This window comes from Peromyscus maniculatus, chromosome 4 (genome assembly GCF_049852395.1).
Source record: "Peromyscus maniculatus bairdii isolate BWxNUB_F1_BW_parent chromosome 4, HU_Pman_BW_mat_3.1, whole genome shotgun sequence".
Classification (NCBI taxonomy): domain Eukaryota; kingdom Metazoa; phylum Chordata; class Mammalia; order Rodentia; family Cricetidae; genus Peromyscus; species Peromyscus maniculatus.
In genome coordinates, this window is record NC_134855.1 from 87,757,958 (window position 1) to 87,775,921 (window position 17,964).

A 17,964-nucleotide genomic window follows, 5' to 3' on the forward strand; every position below is an offset into this window, starting at 1 on the left:
TGTTTATACCTTTTCCTCCAGTGAGAGATGACAACTTTAATGAAACCATGAGAAATGGCTGCTAGTTATTTGATGTCAAGGTCATACAGCAGAGAATCCAGTTGATACAAATCTGAGCTTGGAGTTTTTTAATCTGGTCTACCAATGTTTCATCTTGTTAAAGGGTTTGAACACATAGTCAAATCTTTCAGCTTCTTTTGTAAAAAGGAGGGTATTTGTCTAAAACATCACAAAAGGCTGTTCAATTGAACAGATAATGCCTTTTTTCCAGCCTGACTCCAACTCATCCATCACATTTCTTCTAAAGTCAAGTGTAGATTGATTTTTTTCTTCAATTTTTTTGTGGTCCATACTTATCACCCACATGGTGAGCCGAGTCTTTGAAAGAACTTAATATTCTAAGCTTCAGATTGATCCCTGTCTGGGAATTTGAAGGGAAGACTTCAGGACAGTGCAAAAAACAAAGGGAAGAGAAGTTTCCAGCTGAAGAAATTTGAGTGGTAAACAAATGGAATCTATAACCAAAGAGGAATTTAAGGTGCTGTGGTGAATTTGATCTTTATAGACTGAGAGATAAGCGTAGGAAATAACAGATAATAAATGAACATGTACGACTGATGAGCAATTAGATGGAATTTCCAGAAGCCATATGTAAGAATGACAATCTACAACTTTCTCTTTGTTTATTCCAAATGCATAGTTAAAAGCCTGCTTGAGATTTACAGAGAAAGTACAAGTATCACATGTGAAATATAGAAAGGATAATATGGATTTATGAAACTCAGTATTAAAGCAAGCAATTACTAACTGTGACTCTAAAGTGCAAAGTTATACCACACTAAATAACAAGAAGAAATAGAAGAGGTGGAGGAAGTGGGATAGGAGGGAGGAGGAGGAACAGAAGAGGAGCAGGAGAAGAAGAGGAGGAGAGAAATGTTAATATTGGCTCTGTATTTATGTCCCTTGACTGTTCTGGTTTGGAAGATGGATTCGATAATATAATGGAGCCTTGGGGATCCCAGATCATATGAGCTTTGGAAGATGAAGAAAGTAACAGAGATGAAGGCTGAGAAAAAGAAAAGGAGTGAAGTAGATGGCTATGTTCTCTCTCTATTATGATAACAGGGAGCCTTCTCACATTTCTGCACAACATTCTAGACAATCCATTAGTTTTGTAATGGAAAAAAAAGGTTTATTTAGCTTGCAATTCCAGGTTACAGTCCATGCTTGTGGGGAAGTCAATGCAGGAGCTCAAAGTAGCTAATCACAGCACAACCAGGAGCAAAGAGAGAATAAACCATGCATGCTTACTGTTCAGGTGGCTTTCTTTATTTTTGTACAATTCAGGGGGAAGCCCATAAAATGGTACCATGCACAATCATGGTTTGTCTTCTAATCTCTCTCATAAAATTGAGAAAAAAAAATGAACAGGAATGCCCACAGGCCAACCAGACCAACCTGATCTAAGCAATCCTTCATTGACACTCTCTTCCCACCTGATTCTAGGCTGTACCAGACTGAAAGACTTTGACCTGGCTTTAGACAGTGAAGGAACGAATCAGTTGTACGCACACACACACACACACACACACACACACACACACACACACACACACGAGCACACATGAGAGAGAGATGAAAATTTTAGAAAAATGAAACAAATACTTTTGTTTTTACAAAAGTAGAGTCCTAATAACTGAGTTTATAGGATTTGTTATAAATATCAATGAATTACTAATAAAATGATTCTTATGGAAAATAGTACTCCTGGGACACTAACATTCATAGTGTGAACCTAGTACATATATTGCCAAAACAAACACATTATAGGATACACTAGGAACATATTTTAATCTAAAGACTCTGGTTGCCTGGTGGTGGTGAATGCTTTTAGTCCCAGCACTTGAGATGTAGAGACAGACAGATCTTTAGTTTGCAGCCAACCTTATCTACAAAGAAATTTCCAGAACAGCCAGGGCTACACAACCCTAACTCAAACAAAAAACAAACAAACAAACCTCTGGATTTGGTCAAATCCAGAACCAAGATAAGGTAAATTATCTGTGTGACTTGGAAAGCTGACATCATTTGACTATTATTGTCAAATGTAGTTCTCTTGATTTGCTCTTTAAACAGTGGGTATTTTTGGATTTGAATATAGACTTCTGTGAAGTATTTTCCTGACAGAAATCATCAGTGCTTGCATTTTACTTTATTTTTTTTCTTACTTGACCTCTATCACTTAAAAAATGACATATTTATTTTTAGTTTATGTACATGAGGGGTTTTATCTGCATGTATGTATATATATAGGACACTGGATTCCCTAGAACTGTAGTTACAGGTAGTTGTGAGCCACCATGTGGGTGATGGGAACTGAACATAGGTCTTATGAAAGACCATCAAGTGCTCTCAACCACTGAACCACCTCTCCAGGCCCCTTGATTCTAACATTCAAGTGACTTATTCTTTAGTTCTATTAATAAACAATAACTTTGTTTACTTGTTGAATTGAACTTTCAGAAAGATAATGGTGTGCATTTGATATGCTTTTAATTAATAATATTTTAGTTTTATGGGTTTACATATGGTTAACTTCCAAATATTTTATAGGGAAATTGGATCTTTTATATATAGATAGTATGTAGTCATGCATATAAATTGAACCAGGACCTCATATAATGTACATTTTCTTATAATAAAGTTTATATATATAATACATGATTCATTCAGTAGTCTTTGCTGATTATCCTTTGCTATAGAGATGATGGTATTATTTTCAGATGTAAAAATATCTTTTAACAATGAACACACCAATAATGTTTGTATACAATCTTGTGTTAAAAGTTTAAAAGTTCAGGAAATTACATTAGAAGTTTAGGCTGTGAGGAAATAATTAAACAGCAGGTGCGAACTTGTTTTGCAATCTACTCTATAAGCTATATAGCATTATATGTATGAAATGTAAAGGTAACTTTTTATTTTAGAATTTCACACTGAGTAAAACTTCCCAAATTGCTACCATATTATGTTGGGGCTTTGAGTTGGTGGCAGCACCTAAAACTTCAACCCCAAATCTTACCTTCATTGTATTCACCGTGGGCTGCCCACATCCTCTTCTCAAGCCCTTGACAAGATGAGTACAACTTTTGCACATCTGTGAGAGGGAACAAAAGAACAAGATCAAAATTTCTCCAAAATCAGTAGGCCAGAAAGAACAGAAAATTACCATGAAAAAAAGAGCTATTGTATTTACTGTAGCTGCAGCAAAACTACTATGTGGAATAGGTTGAAGTTACTCTGAAGAAGTGTGTAGGAAGACACACTTTCAGTAAATTGCATTAAAAACTAACCAGGTGGGTAGGTTCCCCTTTGCTGTTATGTAAGCTGATTTAGCTGTCATCGTTGAAAAAGCATAGAATGGCCAGATTTTCCAATTATATTCTCCCAGCATGAGTAACATGCTCTTTTTGTATCCTGCAAACCCAACCTCGAAAGCTGTACCATTTTCCTTGCTTAAATGCTCCTTTTCATAGCCACATTAAGCCATCAAAATTCCATAACCATGACCTGTACTTCCTTAACTCCAGTTTCTCCTGATTTACTCATCTGTACTAGAATGCCTTGTTTGCCCACAAGGTCAGTAATAATTATGATTTTATGTTTTAAAACACAGCTCTAAGTGATGCTTCAAAGCCAATTTCCCAAATTAAAACTGATATCTAATGATACTCATGGCTTTTAGAAAATAATTTTCTATTTTGGTAGAAAATTCAGTCAGTGGAGTGTTTGCTATGCAAGTGGAAGGGTCAGTTCACTCTCAAGCACCAATATAATAGTCAGGCTTGGGGGGCTGGAGAGATGGCTCAGCAGTTAAGAGCCCTGGCTGTTCGTTCAGAGGTCCTGAGTTCAATTCCCAGCAACTACATGGTGGCTAACAACCATCCATAGTGAGATCCAGCACCCTCTTCTGGTCTACAGACATATATGCAGGCAGAATACTGTATGCATAATAAATAAATAAATCTTTTTAAAAAAAGTCAGGTTTGGAGCAAGGTGAGATGGTTCAACCAGCCAGTGAGGTCTAGTGACCTGTCTTTGAAAATCTGTACACACATAGTGGAAAGAAAAATTGACTACTACAAGTTGTCCTCTGACATTCATATACTGGCTGTGGCACAGACAGCCACACACATATGGAAGGAATGAAAGAAGGAAGGAAGAAAAGGAGGAGGGGAGGGAGGTAGTGAAAGAGGGAGAGAGGGAGGAAGGGAGGGAGGGAGGGAGGGAGGGAGGGAGGGAGGGAGGGAGGGAGGGAGGGAGGGAGGGAAGAAGGAAAAGATGCTTGGTGATACACATTTATAATCCCAGGATGGGGAAGCAAGAAGATTCTTGGGAGTTGCTGGCCATCCACCCTATCCGAATTAATGAACCTCAGGTCTACATGAGAATCCCCATTTCAAAGAACTAGGTGGATATCTCCTGAGGAATGATACCCGAAGTTAACCTCTGGTCTAGACACACACACACACACACACACACACACACACACACACACACAGAGAGAGAGAGAGAGAGAGAGAGACAGACAGACAGACAGACAGACAGACAGACAGACAGAGACAGAGAAAAGCATTCCTTCACAAAGGTATGCAACAAGATGTAGTGGAAAATACATTATTAACAGTATAGCCATAAAACTTTGGGAAGGTTGAGCTCTCTGACCATAATTCTGGAAAATAGAAATAGTCACAACACTGAAATGTTGCAAAAATTAGAGTTGGCACATATATATTATTAGGTTTTATATAAATAAGCCTGTGGTATAGATCTTGTCTCACAGCAATTATTCATTAAAATGACAACAATCAAAATCTCTAATGCCCAATATTTCACCAATTCTTTTGTTTATGTAGGTTTTACCCCTTTTATAAATGATTGACACTATTACTTGTGTTTACCAGTTTTTACTATTTAAATAAAAAACTCTTAAGTTTTCATGGAGTATTTTTAGAAATTATCCCAGAGGAGAAAAACAAAACAATCTGCATCCATTATTTTAATTCTGACATTTGAAAGCTTTGATATGGGTCTGGACTTGAAGAACTTAGTGTTCACTAGAATTAATGTTAATACCATAGTCTACCTTATCACTTATCTTTTGTACCAGTAAGGTGTATTTTGTACTAAAATGCCTTTAAATATCAGCCTATGAGATATAAATTGAAAGAGATGATTGAGACAAGCTGATTCAACCTGTCTTACTTCACAGGTTACCAAACTGCAAACTTTAGACTTAACATTTGCCATAGATGACCATGAGGGACACAACTTGTCATTGAGCTGAGTCTTAAATCTTAGTATCTTCATTATTCTTTCTTGCCCAGCACTTCTGTGTGTTTGAAGAAAGCTAATTAGATAAATGGTTTTGGCAAGACAAAAACTAGATATTAAAGATCAGTATAATAATTACTTTAAATTTGTTCTTCTCTCATACACTACATCCCAAACACAGTTTCTCCTCCCTCTCCTACTCCAAGTGCCCCAAAACACTTCCCCTCTCCCCCAGATCCACCCCTCTTTTTCCACTCAGAAAAGAGCAAGTCTCTCAGGGATATAAACCAAACATGGAATAACAAGTTACAAGATACAGTGAGACTATTCCTAAGTGTTAGAAATAAAAAATGAGTCAGAATAGATAATGGTTTTAGAGAGGAAAGAAAGAAACACTGCATTGAACAAGCCTGTTGACAGAATCCCAAAGAAATGAAGAGGACTGTACAATTACAGGAAGTTTAAGAGCAGGCATAGTTCAAGCCAATTATGTGATGGCCAACAAAATTGTATTCTTTTTCTGTTATAATATTAACTACCTTGGAAAAATATTTGGAAATGGGATCTATTTATGGAAATTAAATTTTAAGAAGATCATTTGTCACAGAATGAGGAGTACTACGAAGGCTGGCCTCTGGACATGGCATGGCTGCTACAGTCATGAATTCATAAAAGACATGGTTACCTGCATAAGACCTACACAAGATCAAGAGAGTAACAACACCAGAATATAGGCTGTGTGAAGGGAGAAATGGGAAAAGCAGGGGAACTTTAATTGGAGGGGAGGGACAATATAGAAGGAGAGGAAGGCGAGATAAGTAGCAGTAAGGATATTTGAAAAAAGAAACAAGGAACCATGGTATTCTATATTTACCTAAATTTTCATATAACACACACAAATGTGGTGTGTGTGTGTGTGTGTGTGTGTGTGTGTGTGTGTATGTGTGTGTGTGTGTGTGTGTGTGTGTGTAGCTTAAGTATGACACTCAGGGTGATAATGTTTTCTCCCAAAAGCCATAGGCTGTCTAAGAAAGACCACAGTACCAGACAAGCAAAAATTCCTTTTGAATTATTGGTCAGAGGAGTCTAAGAGACAAATTTTAAAGTAATAAAAATGTAATATGCATTACATTTGGTAATCCAATATCAAATACCATCCCCCAAAACATCCACACAAGTAACACTATGCAGACTGAGCAGGTTGTTTTTAGGAATATACATGTACATACTTGTACAAAAAAGCATGCAATAACAATGGAAAAGGGGGGGGGCTATGAATTTGAAAAAGAGCAAGGAGGGACATATGAGAATTTGGAGGGAGGAAAGGATACAACTGTATTATAATCTAAAAAAGTAAGGGACACCAAGTTGAGAAGAAAGTAGGAGGTGTATGGGGACAAGGTAGAAATAGCTCGAAGGAAGAAATGGAAGACAGATGTGAGGAAGAAAAACTGTACATGCAAGACATTTTCAAAAAATACAAATTATTTAGGCAACTATCTACAGTTGATTATGGGAAAGTAATGGTAGAGAGCTCCACAGATTGTCCAGGAATCCCTGACGACAGAAGGTGACTTCCACTAAAGACTGTGGCAGTAGAGAAGGGGCTTACCAAGTAACTGCAAAGGAAACAAAAACCCTCAGTCAGTCAGCTTAAGAGCAAACAAGGAGAAAAAGATGGCAAATTGAGGAGGGGCATATTTTATTATTATTTTTTTAGACTTAGAAACTCTCATGTATATTTTCATTAATCAAGTCAGGAATATGAGGAAGGAAACCAAGTGTTTGTAAAAACGCAATGACCATTTCAATATACCAATGTTAGGTTGAATTAGAGACAATTCCATCCAGGTATCCAGGGGCCTGAGAGAGAGAGGCAGATGGCAATGGGAGACATGAATTAGAATGTTATACAACAATGAGTGTTGAACCTGTGCAATGAATATGCTTTTAAAAGAGAAGAGGAGACTGGACAAAATGTAAGGATCGGGACAGAGTCTTAGCTATTACCCACCTTTGTTTAGAAGAAATAAGAAAACAGTGAAAAAGTGAAAGCCATGCATGGATTATTTGGTGTTGAAAACAATGGCATTTTCAGCTCTGTGATTGAGAATCTTAGATATTAAATGCAGTTATGGAAGGTGTCTCCAATATCTATGAACAACAGTTTCAAATGCAAGTGCCTGTATATACTTGTCCAAACATTAAGATTTATATTAAAATAGTTATTTAAAAGTTGTTAAAGAACTTTAAATGAATGAGTTAACTTGATATAAACACAAAAGTGATTCTAAATAGTTTATTAAAATGAGGGCTTCTAGGTAAGTATATCCAGACTAAGCATTGAATGTTATCAAACTTGCTTTTTTTGGGGGAAATATATTTAATCATTTATGATTTTATAAGGCCAACACTGGGTTATTTTCTATCACAGCAGTAAAGCTTACATGGATCTTATTAAAATTCTGTAAATATGTTATTTAGTCTATTACAAGGCCTATTACAATCTTTGTTGGGGGAGCTACACAAACTGAAAAGGGGATGAGAGAAAAGGAAGTTCATTCCAAGACAATTTTAAATGAGAAATTGGAACTTTTCAGTGTTGCCTGAAACCACTCACTGGCATACATGGCAAATGATGATCTTCAAACTAGACTGAGTCACATATTATTGATGACGATACACACTTGTTCCACAATTGTTTTTCATGATTAAGTCCAGAGCTGTCAGTGTGTGATATTGCTTTTGTCTCCAAAAGAGCTAATGAGTCAGTTCTGACTGCAAGTGAGTCATGCCTTAACTAATTGGATAACTTTGAGGAATTTACCTTTCAGTATTAACTTATGTTTCTATAAAATGAATGGGTTGAACTTGTTTACAGAAGAACTCACTTTTTTTTTACAAATTTTTTATTTTATAATTTAATTTAATTTTATATATCAGCCACGGATTCCCCTGTTCTCCCCTCCCCCTGCCCCCTGCCTTCCTCCTAGCCCACCCCCCATTCTCATGTCCTCCAGGGCAAACAGGGCAAAGACTCCCCTGGGGATTCACCTCACCCTGGTAGATTCAGTCCAGGCAAGTCCAGTCCCCTCCTCCCAGGCTGAGCCAAGTGTCCCTTCATAAGCCCCAGGTTCCAAACAGTCAGCTCATGCACTAAGGACAGGTCCTGGTCCCACTGCCTGGGTGCCTCCCAACCAGTTCAAGCTAGTCAACTGTCTCACTTATCCAGAGTCGGGGGCTCCTCAGCTATTTGTTTTTAATTTACAAGGTATTGAATTGGAACATTGGATCACAGCATGTATTTTCATCAAAATTCTGTGTAGCTAGAAGTTTTCTCCATCCTGCCCAGTCCTGACAGGCCCCACATTCCTCCAGCCTGGTGGTCCATCAGATGCTTAAAAATAATTACTCAGAGGCTTATATGAATTATAACTGCTTGGCTATTCACTCAGGCTTATTATTGACTAGCACGTACACTTAAATTAACCCATTTCTATTAATCTATGTTTTGTCACATGTTCTGTGCCTCTACCAGTCTGCTGGCATGTTGTTCCTTCAGCAGCACTGGCATCTCCTCACTCAGCCTTCCTCTTCCCAGAAATCTCCTCCTCTGCTCATCCTGCCTATATTTCCTGCCTGGCTACTGGTCAATCAGCATTGTATTTATCACCCAATCAGAGCAATGCACATTCATAGCATACAGAACAACATTCCCATCATTTCCTCTTTTCTTTCTATTCAAAAGTAAGGTTTTTAACTTCAACATAGTGAAATTACATATAACAAAACAGTTATCAAGCAAGAATTATAGTTATAATATCTAATCTATTTGTATTTGGCAAAATTAAAGAAAATTCTATCATCTATCCTATATTTGTGAATCTAAAGTTTCCTATCTAATTTATCTTCTATCATAACCAAGGAAAATAATAATTATAACTATTTAGTCTTCAACTACACCAAAGACCCCAGAAGGATATAATATTACCTATGTAAACAGAAAGAACATTACAAGCAACTTCCAAAAATCTAGAATGACAGAGACAGCTGGCTACCTGGACAGTTACCCAAAGTTCTTCTGTAATGTTGGGGCATCCATCTTCAGTCTACAGGCCTAGAGTCTCTCAGTTGCTTCTCTCTGTGTCCTATAGAATGTCTGGCAGTTTCTTCTGCAAAGCAGGAACCTGAAGGACCATCTCGCCTTGCAAAGTCCAGTGGTCACCTTTCTATGGGTCCTGCATGTCCAGTTGATACAACATTTTTTTCAAGCAGTCCAGGCAAGAAGACTTTTTTTGCCCAAATGGTTATTTTTGCCAAGAAAAGAATAAATTCCATATGGAGTGTCTTTGATGCCCATCTTTCTCTTTGAAGTAATTCAGTGTTGCCAGGAGCAGATGTGCCTTGTTGTCCAGAAAGTCTAAGTTTTTAAAGCATTTTAAATGCCATATTCTGTAGGTCTTTGAAGTGTTTGAAGATTATCTACTTAATTGAATTATATCTATGTATACCTAGAAAACTTAACATGACTATAAGTTTGACTATCATAGAAGACTAATTATTAATCTGTTTCTTAATTATCAATTACAATTTAAAAGAGTTACATAAACATAGCACCTTAAATAAGAGTAGAGATATACATACAGTATAACAAAATTAACTTTAAATTTGTATCAATAAACTAAAATTTATAGCAATGTAAAACACTTCAAACAAATTTCTGTTTAAAAGTAGGTTCAACAATCCACCCTTTTATCTTATCATACCTATATCCTATAATTTTTATGTCATATCTTCCTTTCTTCTTTTAGAAAGATATTGACTATGACCAATAACAATTTGTAACCAACAACCTAAACAAAGACAAATATCCATAATCCATTTTTTTGGGAATGTGGGTGTAGTTTTCTAGACTACTTCCTGCTAATAAGGAGCACTGTATTCTTATGGGGATACAAAGAAAGTTTTAGGATTATGGTCAAGTTCTGGCTAGAGTAGTGTGTGGGGCTATATTCTCTGAGCAAGTTGCCTTGAAGTTGATTTTGGATATTGGATGATCTGGGGTATGTTGTTATTGGAGACCTTCAGGGTGTCTTGGCTGGACAAGCCATATTAGCCTGGAAGCAATCCACAGATTATCATCATCTGTGGAAACAAAAGCAGAACCTTTTTTCCAAAGCAATGTATCCTTAGACATAGATTTTGAAATCAAGATATCTTTAAAATATATATATATACATATATATATATATATATGTTTAACTCAACAGTTTTTATAATCAAATGTCTTTCTGAAGTTAAAAATTCCAACAACAATATAATCCAGACTCTCTGTGTGATTTTCATTTTATGTGGCTTATATTTTATAGTACTTTTACTTTCTCTTTAAAGACTTTATTTTTTTAAATATCCATCTCTTTATATAACTGTCCATATTCCTTTTGCTCTCTCTTCCAAGCCTATGTACATTTTTATAGACACTGTAAACAGTGTAGAGTTTTATTCTATCTGAATCTGTCTTATTGTGAATCTATTGCTTTAAACTGCAGAGTGGTTTGGGCCTTGGCTGCTGACTCCCCACCTCAACTTTTTAACATGGCGGTGGTATATTTATCATCAGCTCTGGGAGCCATGAGTACCATCAACTCTCAGAAACAGTGGGTCTATGTCTTCATTAAAGCAGTGTATAGTTCAGAAACATTTTTTTTGTACTAGCAAAGGCTAAATCCATCATGCACCACACTGCTGTGGTGGGAATCCGCAGCCATGCCACTTAGCTCATGGTAGCTGGTGACTAGTTCCATCTTGCAGGCAGCTGTCAGGAGACAAGTTTGCACTACTCCTGGCTTGAGACTATGAGACCAGGAAGCCTAATGTGGCTCCTTTTCTGTGCTTTTGGAATCTTTAAGCTTTCTTAGGTCTATGTGGATCAATGCCCAATGGTGGTGTCTCCTGACTCAGCCTTCCTCTTCCCAAAATTCTCCTCCTCTGCTTATCTTGCCTATATTTCCTGCCTGGCTACTGGCCAATAAGCATTTTATTTATCAACCAATCAGAGCAACACACATTCACGGCATACAGAATGACATTCCTATCACTTCTGCTACCCAAGATCATAGATCTGTAACATACACATACACATGAATATGTGATACAAATATGAGTAAAACAATGAGTGTGACTATTAAGTTTATGTGGAAATAGATTACATGGGAAAATAAATACAAAATTTATAAAAAAAAAATAAAAGAAATTCTTCTTTTAAGGAAGAAAAGCTTCTGAGAAGTATGGATAGAAGACAGTCAGGTTACTTGCTCAAAAATAGTAGTGTGTATGTTTTATTTAGTTATATAAAAATGTGAATTCAATAAATAGAAAGCATGAGACAACCTCAGCTACACGTATGATATACTTTTGTGTGATTGGGGAAAAAGAGTAGCTCAGTCTCCATCTAGACTTTGTTAGTGCCTGAAAAAGCTCCCATAAATCATTGCACATCCACAGGCTGTCAAGCAGGTAGACACAGAATTTTTTTTTTTTTTACTTAATGGTACAGAAGGAGTACATTGTTGAGTTTATTGTCTGCCTATAATTCAGTAAAATTATAAATCAATTCCAGGAGTTTATTAAAGCTCATTATTAAATCTGAATGCAAGAGAAATCAAAATACAATTAGATTGACATCATACCTTGATATATAAAGATTGTTCAAAGAAGAGGGTATGGACTTTTACTAGTAAATAAAGTTAAAAATGCCATTTATCCAGCAAGTTCTCAGCATTTTTCAAAACACAATGATAGACAGAGTTGAGACTCTAGAGAAGTGGGGTATATATTACATTATTGCTAGAGAAATTGGCATCAGCTCAATCCCAAATATGCATCTTTTAACTAAAAAATTTACTGCTATGATCTTTTTAATAAAACATATATACAAACAAAATAATCAAAGGAGAATGTTGTATGTTGCAATTTATATATAATACCAAAAATAGAATGTAAATCTTAAAATATTTTTGTAAAAATGAAGACATCAGAAAATGAATGATGTGGTATTATAGTGTGGATGTATAAAGATATCACTACACATTACATAAAGAAGAAAGCTTCAGAAATGTAAAATGATTATTTGTAGCTTCACCATTTTTAATAATCTATGATGCATAAATTAGGAAATATAAGGAAGAGTATGGATATTAAACCATAAGAGTAGTTATTTGTGGGGAGTATTTTTGTGAGGAGAATTTAGTAGAACTTACACTTTTTGGAATACAATTCACCATGTCATAATCAGTGTTTGTAGTGTGATTAAGTTAGGGTTTTTGAGATTATAATGTAATTACAACATTTCTTCCTTCCTTTTTCTCCTTACAAACTCTCAATACATCTTGCCCTATTCACCTTCAATTTCATGGCCTCTTTCTTTAACCAATTTTTATTATATATATATATATATATATATATATATATATATATATATATATTCTGTTTAGTCTGTATGACCTTGCTTGTGTATGTTTTCAGGGCTGACTATTTGGTACTAGACTATCAATTGTTGAGTTTCTTCCATGGGGAAGACCACCTCTTCCTCTTGCAGTATTCCTTAGTTGCCCATAGTTCTTTGTATTGGGTTGAGGCCTCATGAGCTCTTTCCCATCCAGTTTGGAATGCCCATTGCTGTTATCCTTCTTCAGCTCATATCTTTCTTCAGTGAAGTCAGTGAGGCTTTGTGGATACAGCTTCTGACATTACTAGGAGACACAGTTTCACAACAAGCTCCCTGATCCTCTTGCCTTTACTAACTTATGAAACCTAAGAACCACATCAATGATCACCATGGCACAATAAAGTTAGTTTTAAGACATAAATACTTTATCATGAATTTAATATATAAAAAGGCATTATGGCATTAGTGTTACCCACAAAGGACCTTTACACATAAATTCTTCATATCTTAAACTATACTGGACATCACTACTGTATCTATACTATTTCAAAATGGTTAATTAAAATGATTATTAGAGGCTAAATAGTAAGTATTCCAAATGAAACAAGCTGTGGTATGACAAGGTAGAAATGCATGGCTGGTTAGAAATGTATGAAATCTGGAAACGTTTTGACTAGTCCTTCTCCTTGATCCTCAGTATCCCTGTGTGTAAAGAGTGGGAAGAGTGATTTCTCAAGTGAGTTTTAGTTTTTATATATTTAGTTATTTATCTTGTTTGGATGCTTGTGTTCATATTTTTATTTGCTTTACAATTAAGAGCAATTTTCAGAATTTAGAGGGCCAAAAGGGAGGAGAGTGAGTGGAGATGGAGGAGAAGGGAGGGTGGGAAGAACAGGAGGAAGAGAGGAAGAAGAGGAGTGTAGACCAGCCTACAATTATGTATCATATCCACTCTTCGTGAACTTATTTTTAATAGTTTTTCAACTACAACTGTAATATGAATATAGCACTAAATCAAAGGATGTTTTGAAGAGTCTACAAAACATAAAATTCTTCTTTTAAAGTATGGGGGAGGAGAAGTGTGGGTATGTGTATCTGTCTGTGATTCTCTCTGTGTGTATGTTTGAATTTCTGTATCTGGTGTGTGTGTGTGTGTGTGTGTGTGTGTGCGCGCGCGCGCATTTATTCATGTCTGTACAGCTAGTGCACAACTATATGAGAAAAAAGCTAACACTAAATGTATTCAGATTTATAAAGACTTCAAGCAGGCCATAAAGGCTGCCCACTAGAGAAAATGTATTCCCCCTACACACTTCTTCTCTTATTTACCTAGAAGACAATTTTATCATCTTCTTCACTTTCAAACACTGTCCTTCAACACCTCCTCTCTAAATCTCAGTCAGCTGATGGTTGCTTCCTGTCTCACTTGAAGTGCTGTGAAGAAACTTCCAGTCCCCACACACCTACTCACATCTGTAGTGATATATCCCACCATCTCATTCCTACTTGAGACCAACTATTTCCTTACTAAGACCAATTCTTCTCCTTGTATAAATGTTTCTATTTCACTCACCAACCCCGAAACATCAGCTTACTGATTTCCCATTCTCTGTCCTTTAATTTTTTTAATTAAAATAAAATTGCTTCATTTCTCCCTTTCCCTTTAGTTCTTTAGACTCCTCCCATGTGCTTTTACATTTTATTTGCTTTTGATTTTTTTCAATGCAGCATACCACACAACAAGTTTGACTGAAATTTTCTTACACATTTTGTCTTTGTTAATTTTTCTCCTCAACTCCAGTCTCTATCCTCCATTCATTCCTGCTGGTTCCCTTCCTCATCTCAGAAGCCCCATTATTACATGCATGAAGAATATGGTACTCTTTCTATGTTTATGAATATATGTGTGTGTGTGTGTGTATTAGTACTAACATATGAAGAATAGCCAATATGATGGTTCATCTTAAAATTCATCACTCAGTAGAGTCAATGAATTTTATTTACATACAGCCCAACTCTATACAACCACCACATTAGAGAAAGTACTACATCTTGTTTGACATAATCTTGTTTGACATTTCAAATATTAAAACACAGGTATTTTGTCAACAGTTCTCTTACTCTCTCATGTTTTCATGGAGAGTGACAATATAGACAACTGGCCTCTTTTTACTTGGAGGAAAACTTGCTTTATCTGGATTATATAATATTTTAGTTTAAAAGAAAACAGGGAAAATGACTTTGGAATGCTAGATTTGCCAATTTTGTTTTTCTGTTCTATATTCTTCTGTTCTCTATAGGCACGTGGTATGAAAAATGGCCTGTGTGGGTAGCCTGGGCTTTCCTGGCTGTGTTGGTTATAGGTGGACAACTCTTATCAGATTCAGAGATAAGAGAGGGAAGTAGATAAGGTCAATGGGCCATATACTTTAAAGTTTTTGTCAGTTACGCAAGTAGTCTTTAAATATCCATCCCTAATTCTCTTGTATCTACTTCAGAATTGTTCAGAATCAAAGTGATGAAATAAGAGACACCATTATTGAATCTGTTAAAAATCCAACACATTCAAGAACAGGGATATTGATTCCAAGGGCCTTGATTTTTTAGGTGTATCCTGAAGCAAGAAGGATATGATGGGAAGACAGAGACTCCAGTCATTTTGACTTCTAACACAATTTCTCTTACTTATTGGAATGGTTTATATAGAGTGAAGTTATTTGATTTCTTGTTACCTCTCTCCCAGATCCATTCAATGGCATGAATGAATACTTTACTAGTTTGTTAAAGAGTAAATGATGTTCATAGAATGCCTACCAAGAAGCCTGATACAAATGTGTACAGCAAGAATTATTGTCTTCCCCTTTTGTCAATAACCCACTGAGCAAATAACTGAAATCAAGGAGAAAGATTATATTTAAGAACTACACAATGTTGAATGGTGGAAGCAACATTTTCCAGCAAATGGCCAGTGTTAAATTTTGAAAAGAAAACAACATGAATTTTTCTTTGAAAGTGGAGAGATCTCATACTAGCAACTTAACAGCACAGCTGAAAGCACTAGAGAAAAAAGAAGCAAGCTCACCCAAGCAAAGTACAAGGCAGGAAGTAATTAAACTTGAAGCTGAAATCAATATACTGGAAACAAAGAGAATAATACAAAGAATGAATGAAACAGAGTTGATTCTTTAAAAAAAATCAACAAGATAGACAAACCATTGTAGTGGGTAGCCATTCCAGCTTGGATCTGGAAGTTCCAACCCCCATTGAGACTCTGGCAACTGTCACTCCTTCGAGGCGGGGCGAGGGGAGGGGCCTGGGGACCGGAGAGCTGGATGGGCCAGCCTCTCTTGGTGTGCTCTCTCGGTGCCGGTGCCGGTGCCGGGACGCTGAATGGTGAAAGGTGGACTGTGCAGAGCTCCGGAGAACACCGCTGGATTGCAATACACCTTCCCCAGACCCTGCGACCTACCCATTACTTAATTTGTGAGTTATGCCATTAAATAAATATCCTTTTAACTATGTGGAGTGGTCAAAATAATTTCTCCAATAAACCATTATCTAAACTAACAAAAAGATGGAGAGGGAGAGAGAGAAGAGAGGAAAGAGAGAGAGGAGAGAGAGAGATTGAGAGAGAGAGGAGAATATCCAAATTAACAAAATCAGCAGACACCTAAGAAATTCAAAGAACCATTATTTTATACATTAAAAGCCTGTACTCCACAAAATTATAAAATCTAAAAGAAATGGATAATTTTTACAATAGATACCACTTACAAAAATTAAATCAAGATCAGACACATGGACATATGACCCGAGGAAATAGAAGCAGTCATAAAAACAGAAACAAACAAAATGGGGCCAGATGGTTTTAGTGCAGAATTCTATCAAACTTTTAAAGAGCAGCTAACACCAATACTTCTCAATTTATTCCATAAAATAGAAACAGAAGGAACATTGCAAAATTCATGTTATGAGGGCACAGTTATCCTGATACTCAAACCACACAAAGATTCAACAAAGAAAGAATTACAAACCAATTATACTCATGAACATGGATGCAAAAATACTCAATATAATACTGACAAACTGGATCCAAAAACACATCAAGAAGATCATTCACCATGATCAATTAGGCTTCATCTCAGAGATGCAGGGATGATTCAACATACTAATATCAGCCGGTGTAATTCACCATATAAACAAACTGAAATTAAAAAAAAAATATGTGACTACCTAATTAGATGCTGAGAAAGCCTTTGACAAAATCTAGCACTGCTTCAGGATAAATGTCTTGGAGAGATTAGGGGTACAAGGGTCAGACCCAAACATAATAAAGGCAATTTCCAGGGGGCCAATAATCAACATCAAATTTAATGGGTAGAAACTCAAAGCAATTTTACTAAAATCATGAACAAGACAAGGCTTTCTATTCTCTCCATATCTATTCAGTATACTAATTGAAAATTAGGCTGGAGCAATAAAACCACTGAAGGTAATCAAGGGGTTACACAGTGGAAATGAAGAATTCAAGGTATTGTTATTTGCAGATGATATGATAGTATACATAAATGACTCCAAAAATTCTACTAGGAAACTTCTACAGCTGATAAACATCTTTAGTTAAGTGGCTAGATACAAACTAAGAAGAATCAGCATCCTGCCTATATACAAATGATAAATGAGCTGAGAAAAAAATTAGGGAAAAATACCTTTCAGAATAGCCACAAATACTATAAAAAAAATCTTGGGGTAACTCTAACCAAGCAAGTGAAAGACTTGTATTACAAAAAATTTCAAGTCTTTGAAAAAAATTGAAGAAGATATTAGATGATGGAAAGATCTCCCATGTTCATGGATTGATAGAATTAACGGTAAAAATGATCATCCTAACAAAAGCAATCTACAGATCCAACACAATCCTTATAAAAATTTCAACACAATTCTTTCTTTACAGATCTCAAAGGGTAATGCTCAACTTCATCTGTAAAACAAACAAACAAACAATAAAATCAGGATAGCTAAAACAATCCTGTATAATAAAAGAGCATCCAGAGGTGTCACCATCCTGGATTTCAAGCTGTATGTACTACAGAGCAATAGTAATAAAAACTTCATGGTATTAACATAAAAAGAGGCCGGGCGTTGGTGGCGCACACCTTTAATCCCAGCACTCGGGAGGCGGA